General features: G+C 37.9%; 1 protein-coding gene across 2 annotated transcripts in view; it reads right to left on the bottom strand.

Moving 5' to 3' along the window:
- CHRM3 (cholinergic receptor muscarinic 3) overlaps positions 1–11,978 on the bottom strand; it is a 194,179-nt gene extending 182,201 nt beyond the window's left edge. The window contains exons 1-2 of one of the 2 annotated variants that reach the window (XM_027091818.1): positions 11,877–11,950; positions 2,978–3,114 (exon numbers count right to left, since the gene is read on the bottom strand). The gene's annotated coding sequence lies outside the window, so the exon portion shown is untranslated. Of the gene's footprint in view, positions 1–2,977; positions 3,115–11,876 lie in introns of both variants that reach the window. The other variant, XM_027091817.1, reaches the window with a different exon arrangement.
- Positions 11,979–14,385: the final 2,407 nt, after the last annotated feature.

The raw sequence follows: 14,385 nt of genomic DNA, 5'->3' as shown, positions 1-14,385 counted from the left end.
CCACCTGTGAGTGAGAAGTCCTGCCTCTGCCTTCTCATGGTCTCCTTACAAATTTCTCTTTCAATATTGCACGAAATATAATAGCTGTATTGCTTGTTCTGCTTCCTCTATTAAACTGTGAAGGTAGCGACTATGTGTCTTTGATTCTGCATTTCCATGTCTAAAACACTGGTTCTCAAAATTCTTGGTCTCAACTCCTCTTTACACTATTAAAATTATCGGGTACACGAAAGACCATTTGTTTATGGGGCTATACATAACAGTATTTACCATATTGGAAGTTAAAACTGATAATTTAAAAATAATAACAAGCCAATCACATGCTAACACAGATAACATATTTTTGTTGAAAAGTGGCTGTATTTTCTAGAACAAAAACTTAGTAGGAGGAGTACTGTTTTACATTTTTGCAGATTGCATTTATGTCTGGCTTTACAGAAGACAGATTCTTGTTTCTGTTTCTGAATTTGTTAATGAGATATATATTAATAGTTTTGGTTGATATACATGAAGAGAATCAGGGTTCATACAGATTACATAGTTAGAAGGAGAATATTATTTTAATACTTTTATTTCAGATAATTATGGATATTTTACTTTGAAAATACACCCAAACTCAACAGTAGTCGTTTCTTAAACATGAAATGCAATGTGAAATCTAAAACCACACTTTTCACACAATGTTATATTAAAATCCACTGTATTTTGAATGAATCTTTTACCAATGCATAATTCTGTACCATCTTGCATTTTTTAAAAAAAGCATTGGTTCACTGACTTACGTAGATCTTCCAGATTTCAACATGTGTTTTGCAATACAAAATAGTCACATTAATTAATATCACTGGTCTCATTACACCTGTCTCAAACTTTTAAAATATTATAAAGCTGTCAAACTCATGTGGTGGATAACATTTTTTGAAAATTTAAATTTTTACTTGAAAGGTTAAAAGTTACCATTGTCAACAAGTACTGTCAACTATTTTTCTTTAACTCACAGCTCATTTCATTCATTTTAAAGAAAATATCTGCAAAATATTCAAGTCTGAATAAGCAGAATTTATCTGTTAGCTGTTCTTTCAAATACAAATGGTGTTCCATGAAAAAAGTGGTTTGTTCAGCTTGTGTCTGAAACAAGCACGTGTTTTTTTTTTAAGCCGAACATCATTCTTCAGTATGAGACAGAAATTTATGCATATTTCACACTGTGCACAGAGAATATTAAAATGACGTGTCCTCAAGGATAGAGATTTAACAAAATAGTTGGCTTTTATTTTTTAACTGCTTCATCTCAAACATTCTTAAGTGAAATCTGTGTGGGCAAGGGGTGCTGAAGACTACAGTGACTGGTAGCTTTGTATCCCTAACTTGATTCCTGCTAAGGAACCAGCAGTTTTATTTACTATTGTTTTTACATCATCAGTGCAAATGTCCACAGAGTATCATCTTAATATTTTAAAGAGTTCTGACCCGGTGTACTCCCTTCTGGAAGAGTCTTGAAAAAAACCCAAAAAACAAAAACCATCTCAACAGACCACACTTGGAGAACTGCTGATCTAGACAACACCTTAAACACGATGAGTACTCAAAACACTCCAAATGAAGAACTGAATGAATGAACCTGTGTTGGTTTTATCTATAGCAGTGACAGTCCTTTTGGTGGGTCAAAGGATACAAATAAGTGTGTATGTATGCATGTATGTGTGTGTGTGTGTGTGTGTGCGCACAATGGAGACCTGCCTGCTTATGAAAGATAGACCTCTGAGTCAAATTTAGAATGAAAAACAGAGACTTTGTGCCCAAATTTCCATTCTGATTTGGGAATATCCTAAAGGGGAAGGATGAAGTTATTCCATTAATTGCAATACCATCAGCTACAAGGGAATAAAACATTTCTGCTTCATTTTCTATAAAGACTTATCAATGTACTCTATTTTAATTATTTTGAAAAAAATTATCTACATAACACATAACCAAACTACTATCGTGAACTTACAAAACAGGGGACAAAGATTGAAAGATCTAAAAGACTCGTTCAACCAAACTGAGTCAGGAATACTGACAGATGGACGTGGGGTTTTCTAGGAGATTTCGTTTTCTCCCCTAATCATTGTACCTACAGTACCTCGTTTACCAGAGAGTTGGCCACAACATGCATATATCCTAATGTTGCATAAATCAGAAACTCAGGATTTCTGCCAGGCCCCCTAAGGTCGCAATCTCTTCTATCCTAATCTCATTCAAATGGCCTGTAACCCTGACCACCAATTTCCGCTTCTCTCAGTGGGGGGTGACATGAGTGTGTGTATGTTCGGAAAGAGGCAAGCTGTTTCTTCCACTTAGACAGGAAACCTTTATCAGAAAAAGGCAGAGAGGGCTTCCCTGGTGGCACAGCGGTTGAGAGTCCGCCTGCCGATGCAGGGGACACGGGTTCGTGCCCCGGTCCGGGAAGATCCCACGTGTCGCGGGGCGGCTGGGCGGGAAGATCCCACGTGCCGCGGGGCGGCTGGGCGCGTGAGCCATGGCCGCTGAGCCTGCACGTCCGGAGCCTGTGCTCTGCAACGGGAGAGGCCACAACAGTGAGAGGCCCGCGCACCGCAAAAAAAAAAAGTCAGAGAGGCGGTTAACTCTAATTCTGCTGACATTGTGTGAAAAGGAAGTAAGTTATGTAGATGAACTTGGTTGGGTCATCTATCCCCTTTTTAAGAAAGGTATCTTTTTTCTTGTACTCTTCCAAAGTGACAAGTGTAATCCTGGAGAAGTTCAGTAAGGAAACTTCGAAGGCAGCAAGAATTCCTGACAAAATAGTGCGTAAGTATATTAGGTGCAGCGTGTTTGAGGTGCCCGTGTCCCAGGATTTTCAAATTGTGCAGATAGAAACTAAACAGATGTGAGGTGATTAGCTCTAGGAGCACACACGTGGAGAGCTTGTCTGTCTGTGGAGCAGGTTTGCAAATATACAGCCTGGGAGACTCACCAATGGCCTTAATGAAGCATGAACAATTCAGGGCTGAAAGCAAATGATGAGGTGTTTTTTTTTTCTCTCTCTTTTCTCCCCGCTTCTGTAATACTTCTCTCACATACTCTTAAAAAAGTCATTTGACCCTTGCTGATCTGTGGAGGCAGAGTGCCCAATTAAATTACTTCCATTATACAAGCACATACAGCCAAATACTTTTTATAGCACACGATTCCAAACCTATAATAAGCATCAAGGAGAAGTAGCACAAGAGCTTTTTAAAATTTAATAGAGACTTTTAAACCATTGGTAATACCAAAAAGAGGTCAGAGAGAGTGCCTCCCTGTCGAGGGCTCAATTGGCAAAGAAATTATGAAACTGACATTTTTGAAATGAGAGAAGATTTTAATATTCATTCTTTTGGGGTCAGGTCCAGGCTCCTCAGAATAACAATGATATCCAAACAGAAGATGAAGACCTTCCAGGAAGAATTACCTTCAAAACACGCTATACCTCTTCACTTGAGATTCATACTAGTACATGATAATAACTTACGTACACAGAGAGGTGTCCATGTGCTAATAAGTACATTGTTAGTGCTATATTTGGATTTTACCATTTGATCTTCACAGTAACTCTGTGGCATAGGTACTGTTATTATACTTATCGTACGGGTGCCAAAACTGTGGCTTAGAGTTTAACTAATGCGTGTAAAGTGATGGGGGTAGTGAGTGGCGGAGCCAGTATCCAAACCCAGGGTTGCTAACTCTCTAGAGGCGACACGCTTAACTACTATTCTGGTAGCCTTCCAGAACATCTACAATTCTCTACTGCATCATTAATTCAGATGATAAATATCTAATAAGCACTGCTATCTGTTACGCACTGTGAGATGCTGACATCATAAAAGTAAATAAATCAGTCTTATTTATTCACAAACACACAGTTTCATCAGTGCATCATTTCTTGGAGTTGGTTCCATAAGGCATTTATTGTCGTGTCTGTTTTCACAGAGGAAAACTAAAATAGAGACTGTACAGGACTTTATGCTCAATGGAACACAGAATTACTCCCCATTGACTTCAAGCCAGTGTTTTGTCCACTAAATATCACCATATATCTCGTAGATAATCAGGAAAGTAATTGTTGAGGCCATAAAGGTGAGTTCTATCTCCCCAAACCCGGTAAACCACCTGGTAAACCTCTCTAGATACAGGAGTTACATTAATACTTTATACTTTGAAGTCTATGGTAGTCATATTTTTAAAAAGGTAAATCAAAATCAGTCAAAATATAATAGAAAAAAACTAAATGTCCAACAAATGGGGTCTAGTTTAGTAATACAGGGCACATGAACTCCATGGGTATTATGAATTTACCATTTATTTTTATTTTTTCTGGCCGTGCCCTGTGGCCTGCGGGAATCCTAGGTCCCCCACCAGGGACTGAACTCACGCCCTTGGCAGTGAAAGCGCTGAATCCTAACCACTAGACCATCAGGGAACTAATTTACCATTATTTTTTATTCAAAAGTTCAGTGCCAAGATGAACATTATTTATAATACACAGATAAAACATATAACCACTCACAATGTACCAAAATTACATATTAATATAAGTAACTCTAGACAAAAAAATTAGAAGAGCTAATATGCTAGATCAGGAGTTAGCAAACTTCCATTAAAGGATCTGAGAGTTTCTATTCTATCTGTGCAAACGGATGAGCATGGCTGTGTTCCAATAAAACTTCATTTAAAAAACAGTCAGTGGGGCACATTTTGCTTGAGGGCCCTGGTTTGCTGACTCCTGTGTCAGAATATGGGAGTATGGAAAAGTTTAATAAATTTTAAAAAGGGGAAAATGTGCACATCTCAAGAATCAGACTGTACTGTTCCTCATTTGAATTCAAGCCAGCAACCATTTTTATTTTAACCCACTTCACCTTTCCTCCCTTGAAATAGTTTGCAAATTCCAGGCTGGATTTTAGGGCAAGGAGTCTGTCTAAGCTATTTAGCCAGACAGCAGAACTCTCATTATTGTTGGGTAAATAATTCAAAATTCATGATCTGACCCTCAAACAGCCAATCAACAAGTATTCACAGACTGGTTACAGAGTGTTTTGCCTTTTCTAAGCACAGTAGGGATTCACACTTGTAAGAGTTTCCCTGTTGTCAAGAAGCTTAAAACCTAATAGGTGAGGCAACTATATCATCTTAATTTATGCAGTGAGACATTTGGCATGAAAAGTATGAACGTCCATAGAAACAACTGGCATGTCTAGTGACAAGAAACAAAAAGCACATCAGGTTGCAGAGGGTGGAATTATTCTAGTATATAAACACATGTATACTCTTGTATATCTGCATCCATTTTAAGTAAACATATATTCGATTTTAGTTTATATATGTATATTTCTACCTAATATGTGTATTCATTGAATTTATAGTATTTTGCCAACAAATTATCAATAATTTATTGACTTTAGGTTCTTACTTAATATCCATTTTCCAAGCTTCAATTTAACTGTTACGATGGTAGAAAAACGGCCCCATCACTTGGTAAAGTATACTAGCATTATACCACAAAAGCAAAGAAAATACAGTGCCATTATTCTCCAGACAATGATAAAGCTAGAATTTTTCTAATAGCAAAATTATTTTCAAAAAATCATTTCCTAGGTAACTTCCAAAGTGCAAAGCATGTTGAGGAAGGAAATTAAGTTAGAGAGGGAAGCAGCAGCCAGATCAACGAAGATGCTACCCTTAAACGCTCAGCTTACATTTACAGGTGATGGGAAGCGTGCCATCGGGAGCATGCGCTGTAGAACACTGCTGGGGAGGGAGTGACGAGGGGTTATTAGGCAAGATTAAATGAGCGAATAAGTGATTGGCTGCTTTAGTAATCAGGTCCAGAGATGACAAGGGTCTGAAATAAGGCCCTGGTATAAGAATGCAGAAAATTTAGGAATATTTACATGGTAAAATCATCAGGTCTTGGTCATTGATCGCATGTGGGAGATAAGAGAAAAAAGAGGAAGCAACTAGAATTTCTAGCTTAGATGATTTGGTGAAAAGCTGAAATACGGCATGCCGAAAGAAGATTAAGGTGCTCTATTTGAGATATGTTTAAAACATCGATGTGGAGAAAATGCCAGATTGGTGAACCATTATTATAAACTATTCTAACATCAGCATTTATTAAATGTGTTCTTTGCACCAGGAACTGTGCTAAGCACTTGACTGTACAAGTTCATTGAATCCGCACGATAGCGCTACTGGTATACACATTCTACAAGTAAGGGACCTAAAGTCTAGTGAGGTTAAGTAACTTCCCAAAGCACACACAATCAAATACATGGCAAAGTCTGGACTTTAACCCATTAATTCATACTTCTCAAAATGACTCTTAACCACTATAATATCTTGTGATAATAAAATATCTCAATCTGAAGAACACTCCAAAAAATTACTGTTTTTTCTCAGTGCTGGCCCCAGAGGTGCACTGTTTGGGCTTTGCCATGTGTCTCATCAACAAACGACTTGAGAAAGAGAATCAACACTCACTACACTCCACTAGGAGCTCAGGACATGCTTCTGTTAATCGGGGAGGGTTATAAGAACTGGAATGTACTCATGCCCTCCTAAGCTGACATCCTTGCCAAGTGGACCACTGTTCCAGCATCTACAACATGGCCAACAAAGGCAAGGCTTCGGGCCTTGGTCAATATTGATTTGGACAGAGACAAAGGGTAGATTTGTAAGTTTTCAACTATATTTGAAAGTAACAGAGATTGTACAGCTTGGCTTCAGTGACTATCAACTCAGGGCCCAAATATACTCATTCATAAAACGGAGTTTGTTTCCTGATTTTTTGTAGTGCAAGTCCCTGGATTTTCGTCAAGCTCCACAATCCGGCACTCAACCAAGCTGGGGCTCTAAAGATGCAAAATGCTACTAGTCTACAGGGGCTCAGTGGTGAGAAGAGAAGGGGCCACAAAAGAGCTGTATGAGCCCTGGGTCAGTCACACTGACCACAGTAATTTCCAATCTAGTTCTAGAAACATTTCATACAATTCACCCCAAAGGACAGGGATCATATTTAATCAGTTGACATCCTACACATGATTAGTGTAGTGAGCTACAGCATATAAAGCACCAAACGCTGTGTCTGGCACAAACGAATTGTTCAGTATCTGTTAGCTATTATTGTAAGTTGTGGTAATACAGTTTAGCAATAACATTAGGGGAGATTAATAAACATTTGCCCAATTGTTGAACTTGCCAGTCCTTGTGACCCATTATACACTTTAAAGATAACGTTGAAAATATCAAGTCCCAAAAAAGTAAAAAATCTAATTCTGTTTATGTCGTTGCTGTCAAAAGACAATATAAACTATTAATCTTTCAAAGAAAAATATTGACAAGACGTTAAAATTAAAACAATAAAAGCTATAATTCAATTATACTTTAGAAAACTATTTTATCCTCATAATAAAGCACCTCTAGAAATGACTTCGGCCCTGTTTTATGCTTACTGAAGGGAACTGTTTCCTGTGTTTGGTATTTCTGGTAAATAACTGAGTGATGATGCCTTGTATATGGCTACATAAATGGAAGTAATGGCCTCTTTCTCATGAAAGCAGATTTAGAGAGCACTGACATTGCAACTCAGCAATATTTTTCAGATTACACAGAGGAAATAAGAGATAGAAAGCAGAGGGTACTGAGTAAATTCATAAGTCTCCATTGACTTCAAGTGCTCATCTAGGTTCTCTCTCTCTCTCTATATGTATCTCTCTCAATAAGGAACTATCAAGCTTTAATCAAAAAAATTACTACAGTGATGACACAATCAACCAAACCTAGTTTGAATTTTATTTCCCTTTTAACATTTTATAATCTCTTAAGTGATATCTGCTCTATATCTACACTGGAATGTACTTAAGAAACTCACGAAAAAGAAATGTGGGACTCAACACAGCACAATTGTGTTTATGAATTGTGTTCTTAAAAAAGTGCATAGCTTTTCCAGGCTTATAATTCACTTGAATGATCATCATAAATGCAACTCTTGCATATGTTGGTTTAGTTCTAAATGACATGTACTATTTGTACATTAAAGTTATCTTTAATAGTTTAAATATTGAAGATTCTTAACTCCAGTATACTTGCATTGCAGACGAGGCATTTGTATTGCTCAGTGTGCTTAATGAACAGTAACTCAATGAGTGAAAACTAAGATGAAAATAAGGCAACTGACTTGACCAAAGTCACAAATAGGAATAACTACAGGACTAGAATCTACATCTTCAGATATTGTCATTTGTGTCCTTTTTACTATTAAACTGCGAGAGGAAAGATTTTTCATTTGGTAAAAATAATACTTAAATTGGGGAGGGGGCATATAGCAATGATATCTGTTTGTGCAGCCAACTAGGTACATCTGAGTGGTTAGGCCCACATGGCCACGGGGCGCTAAGAAACGTGTCCCGTGGGTTCTCTTTGTTTCCTTAGCTATCACGTCAACCTGACTGAAACAAAGGCATATTTCACAAGAGTAGAAGAAAACTGGTTTCAGTCAATCCTTTTAGCATTTTCCAGGTGACTACATCTTTATAAATCGCCTGGCAAAATCAAGTGGTTAAACTGCTTCACAGACTTTGGCTGGAACATTAAAGAAATTGAACAATTTATGCAGGAGAAGATCAAATAAGTTGCACTGTTTCTAAATGCTTATCCCTTGAACCAAAAGCTGAATGAGAACTGGGTAAATAATTATTTTTTTCATTTTCTTTTAGGATTTCATCGTCTGGAATACTTTTCCCTACCTTTTGTTGAGGGTACAAATTTTACCCATTTTCAAGGTCCTTCTTAAAAATACCTCACTGTCCTGGAAATCTACCACATCAACTCCTTTCCCTTCCCTCACCTTCTGGAACATTTACTTTTTCATGCTACAATTTTATGTTTCTTTGGTCTTGTTTGCATTTTTCTCCAATTGTTTCGCAGGTGCATATAACACAAATGAGTGCATATAATCTCCTACCAGATTATATAACACTTCTTTTGTATTTCCCATACAGTACAAAGAGAACACATTGATTATTCCATGATGAATTTTCAATGTAGGAATCATTTCAATGAAATGTTCTTTATTTGAACTGACAATATGTAAAAGATTTTTCTCATTCTTTTTAATCTGTTACGAGGGTACTTTTTCTGACCTTCATTAAAATATAAACTCCCATTCTGAGTTACTTTCAGTTGGAAACTTTGTACTGCCTGTTAATGAAATGTATTTATATCGTTCATGGGTTACACATTATTGTGTTTTAGAAGCCCTGAAACCATTAATGATTACTCAATAAAATGCCATTCTTAATGTTAAATGCCAGGCCTATCATTTAAACGTGGTTCTTCCCACTTGATCATGAAATCTCTGGGATTACGATCTTAGTAGAGCTATCTGAGCTGGGGGGAATGGTGGTCCTACTGTAAGGTGAGCTGGAGAAAGACATTCCTTTCTCACCTATCACTAACCTCATCTTCTGTATGCAGCATTCTCTTTGAAGAGAATTTCACTCACCGAATTATACAGGGAGTCTTTTATAGTATCTGTTCTGAGAACTGAAACACACTGGGTTTTCTGAGAAACAGACATCCTTACACAGCATGGAGTTTGGGCTTTTGACATATTCCCAGTTCTTCAAAAGGGTGCTCCTTTAATTGGATCACCTGAATAAAATTATCATTATTTAAAAATTCACAATATATAATTCCCATATTATAATAATTGATGGAGCTCCTTCCTTAAATAAATATATATCCTTCTCAAATCTATTTCAGTTGAGTGTAAATAAAACAAAAATAAAATTTAAAAATGCATACTGCCTCCAACACAATCACTCCCTGCCATAGATATTTCAAGAGGGAAATTTAATTCACATTGAAAAAAGTGCCTTTGAAAACACCTAAGGGGATGACACTTATCTTTATTTTCATTATATTCAAGGAGGTGACCACTTTGATGTAAGGATCAAATACAATACTCATGATTTCCAACGTGAATTTCATAAGACTTTGTTTTCTCTTTAAATCCTGCCTGTTCATGAACTTTTATAGAGTAAAAGCTCTTGAGAATCAAGTAAGAGAAAATCTAAAAGAGAAAAAAAAACACTCAAATTTCCCATATCTCTACAGACAAAACCCTGGAAGACCTGGGAGTAAGCATTTGGAAATACCAGGCATATTTAAAACATCACACTGAGCTCTTTGTTCACTTGGTAACTATTTGCAACACGTAAAAGTCCCGAGTTTTTTGCCCTGAGAAAACTGGAGCCAAGTGGCATTAGAGAATTACTGTTTCATTTTAATGATCCAAGCTTAATTTGTAATATAACTTTTATTCTATCTTAAACTTTTTTTTTGATTGGGTGCTCCTCTGTCTCTGAATAAATGACAAGATCATGAGTTGCCAGTGGCTCTATGAAACCCAATATGAATAACATAAGCAAAGAAAACAGGGCAAAGTTTCCAGTTTTAGCAAACTACATGCTCACGTTCTATACATTCTGGATCATCTTCACTGAAACAATAAGCATTACCTCAAATCGCTACTACAGCATGGCTCATTAGTCTGCAGGTTGGATACACAGCCTGTCAAATCCCTTCCCCTGAACCATAATAAGGAGAGTAATGACACAGCTCTAACACAGTTTGCAGGTCTTCGCCTTGCTTCCGAAACTTAATGCTATCATAGGTCTCCTGTGTATGTATTTTTAGTGCCTAGTTCCTAGTTCAGTGTTTAAAAATCCTGCTGATCCTGGAGTTGGAACAAAACTTTAGGAAGCAATCAACTGCTCTTGCCATGACAGGTGCCAAACACACACACAATGTCCTTTTATTTGTGGAAATACACACAGATCTATTCTGCATGTGCTCAGAGCCCAACACAAACACCTCCTCTTTCCCACAGGCAGCAGGAAGGATGTGGCTTGAAGGGCACGGTTGCTTCATCCGAGTGTTCAGTTCTTCAAAGACCTCTTGTTTTACACAGAATTGCTGAACAACTACTTAAATTTAAGAAGATACAACTAGGCCATGCCTGAAATCCCACTTTTATTTAACTAAAATTGGCATTCAAGTAGATCATGCAATATTCTCCCCCTTACCTTCAGCGGACACATGTTGAAAGTGTGCTCATAATCAAAAGACATTTCCGTGAGCTGCTGACCCAGTAATTCCTTACGTCTACAGGTCAGCTGCAACAATACAGGACTAAAATCGCCAGATGAAATGGTCAGAATTACCCAGTGGCTCGCTAAAATCAGCTTACTTTGAGTCTAATCCAAGGATAAATGTATAGAAAGCTCCAAGCAGTGGAAACTATAAACACTGTACATCTGCCCCCCGAAAGAGTAATACTGGCAAGTCTGTCACTGCCAGGAAAACAAATATTTGCTAAATTCTAGGGCATTATCTTGATTTTCCCTGAATGCAAACGAGGGCCAAATAATCCCAAGCTACTGCTGAATGGAAATATGGTTTAGTGGAAAATGTAACATGCAGTACAAGGGAATAATTCCATCCCTCCAAACAACTATAAACTCAGAACAAGCAATCCATCAAACCTGATTATCCCGCATTCCTGAAGCTCACGCACTTCATCATTTCACTTCCGAAACCCCTGAACTCTAACTATGAACCTCTAATCCACAGCCCCGTGCTCTTTTTATTTTCTCCATTTTCTTGGAGTCATCCGCCTTTTCCAGTGTGTCAATCTACAGATGATGTCTTTTTTGAAGTCTAGCACCTTGCATTTCCCTGGAGCCCTAACCAACCCAGTATTTCTAAACTCCTAAGAAATACGTAGGTTTTTCTCCTCTGCAGATTAAGTCTTTTTTGTGACTTAAACTTACCTTAGAAAAAAGATGTACTGTTAGTTACCAATTGCTTCTTCAGTTTTGCATGCAAAGTCTAGTCTCCTTTACGACTCCCCTGCAAAGTTACGGGCTCATGAGAATCTATAGTTTGAGAAAACTGCTTTGGCAACAAGACAGGGAAATTGCTGCTGGTGGTTACTTCTGAATTACCGCAAGTTGATTCTTGTGTTCTCTCCAGACACTTCTCTTTTTTTCTAACTAGTTTTACTATGTGTGATAGATAAAGTCACTTAGAACTACTGAAGTAGGCATCGACAGAAAGAAAAATGGAAATAGGATGAAAATATTTTATTGGTAACACCAAGCTAAAAATAGCGTCTTCTGAGAAAACATACACAACTCCATCCACCAGATGGACTGTCACTCCCACCCCAGGGTATTAAATAAGTGTCTATGTTTCCTTCCCCAAGCAGGAACAAATAGCTCTGGACCAATTGCCTGTGCCCTGGTCCTGCAGAAATCCATATCTGGCTCTTCTAAGATGCCAGGAAAATTTCACCTTGTGTCATGTTCCATGCTGAGAGGTTTGTGTAGCTCTTGTGTAAACCTTGGTCTCTAAGACACATTCCAAACTGAATTTATTTCAAATTCCAAACTGAGTTTATTCCATTCCACTCACTTAAAATTCCAATTGTGATCGGAAAATACACAGTTCATTTACCTTCTGTGCGGTGTTCAATGAACCACTTGCCATGTTTCAACCTTGGAAGCTGCATTTCAATCCTGAGTGTGTCTGTATATCCGTTGATTAAAGCTTTGCCATTATTTGACAGGAACATTATAACATGCACTGTTATCTTTCTCGGCATTTTTGGATACCATTTGTATACCATTATTTGCAAAATAATATGGTGGTTGCTATCCTTTTCCCTTACACCTATAACACTTACTTGTCAGTATGCAAAATCATGCTTCACATGAAGTGGAAATAAATGTAGAAAAATCCACTTCCCTGTCCTATTGTAGCTATGTCACTCTAGACACTGACATGGCATAAAATGAGCTCGCTTGATAAACTGCTGGAGTTAAACACAAATTACTACCATTTAGCCAGGGCAGGACAAGTCATTTCAGGACACTGCCTCAAGGAAAGTCAATTTCAGAGCAGGAAGGATAAAACCCAAGTCTGGGAGCCGGTTCTTTGTTCAGTGTTGGTGAATTTCCTGGACAACGTTTAAGCTAGAAGTGACAGGTAGCATAAAAGAGTAAACCACACTTTGAGAAAGCAAAAGGTATAAGCGTCCCCAACCTCACATTTCTGCCACACAAGGACTTTACCGCATGGGTCACTGCTCGTATCTGCAGAAATGTCACTTCAATCCCTAAATCCCTAACCAACTGATAATAATCAACAGCCACATTTAATTTACTCTTTAGTGACATAACTATGATAAATGTGTGTTGTGTATGTCTGTTCCTTCTTAAATTCTGTCTTAGTGTTTTCCAATGATGATGGAATTGTCTGGTAAGAAAAATATTTCCATTTCTGTCAAAGAAATGGCCCTAACTCCCTTCTGTGATACTGAAGTGTCCAGCAAGGTTCCCGTTATTCAAAAGAGTCTGTTCTGTGCTTTCTCAGTGCCAGCATAACAAAGTCAATACAACTGATTTCTTTCAAGGCCAGTGGCTACTTTCTCAGCAAGCATATGGGTCTAGCATAGGTATAAGCCTTTTTGAGAACCTCACAATTCATCTCAGATCTTACACTTGAACTTTTACTTCTCTGGAAGATGCACTCATGACAACTTTATTCATGCCAAAAAACAAACCCACAGAACAGGGACGGTGATTAAGAATACCTGTCTTTCTGGAACTGAAGACATTTCAATTACTATTCCTGAAAATGTCATCTTATAACTATCTTCAGAAACATATATTCTTCAAATATGCTTGTGTGAATGGCTAAAACCAAATTAAATAACAAACCTGAACCAAGCCAAACAAACCAAAACCCTCTTGTGATTCTCATCTTGGGAGAGAGCTGCCTTCCCCTGATTTCCACCTTAGCTGCACCTGGGCTCTTCCCTGTGTCTCCTAATGTTTACTGAAGTGCGGGCACTTAAAAAAAAAAAAGAAAATCATACTGTCTCAGGACTCACTGGCTAGCTTTCTTCATTATCACTTTAAAAAATACTATTTCTTCACTGTCCTATAGCGCATGCTCTCGTTTGAGGCTTGCACTGTTTAACTATACCCCATTTTCCCCTGCGAACGGCTGTAAACCCAGTGACCCCCCTTTCATCCAACAAAGACTTTGGCACGTGGTTTAAAGTCTTAATATCCAATCCAAGACCCTGGGTGACTATAATGTCCATCCAACGCCTCGCCTTACTCACTTTAATGATCTTCACCTCTACTCTGCTTTGGCCAGTCACATTCATGGCCACCCAAACTCTGTTCCCTCTTTAATTATTCACTCTGTGATATTCTCTCACCAGCACCGCCCCCGCCCCATCTTTTCAGCTTTCTTGATTTCACAGTTCCT

Source organism: Aethalodelphis obliquidens, unplaced genomic scaffold, assembly GCF_003676395.1.
Source record: "Aethalodelphis obliquidens isolate GAN/ISIS:26980383/991018 unplaced genomic scaffold, ASM367639v1 scaffold73, whole genome shotgun sequence".
Lineage (NCBI taxonomy): Eukaryota > Metazoa > Chordata > Mammalia > Artiodactyla > Delphinidae > Aethalodelphis > Aethalodelphis obliquidens.
This window is presented reverse-complemented; position numbering and strand designations above follow the sequence as displayed.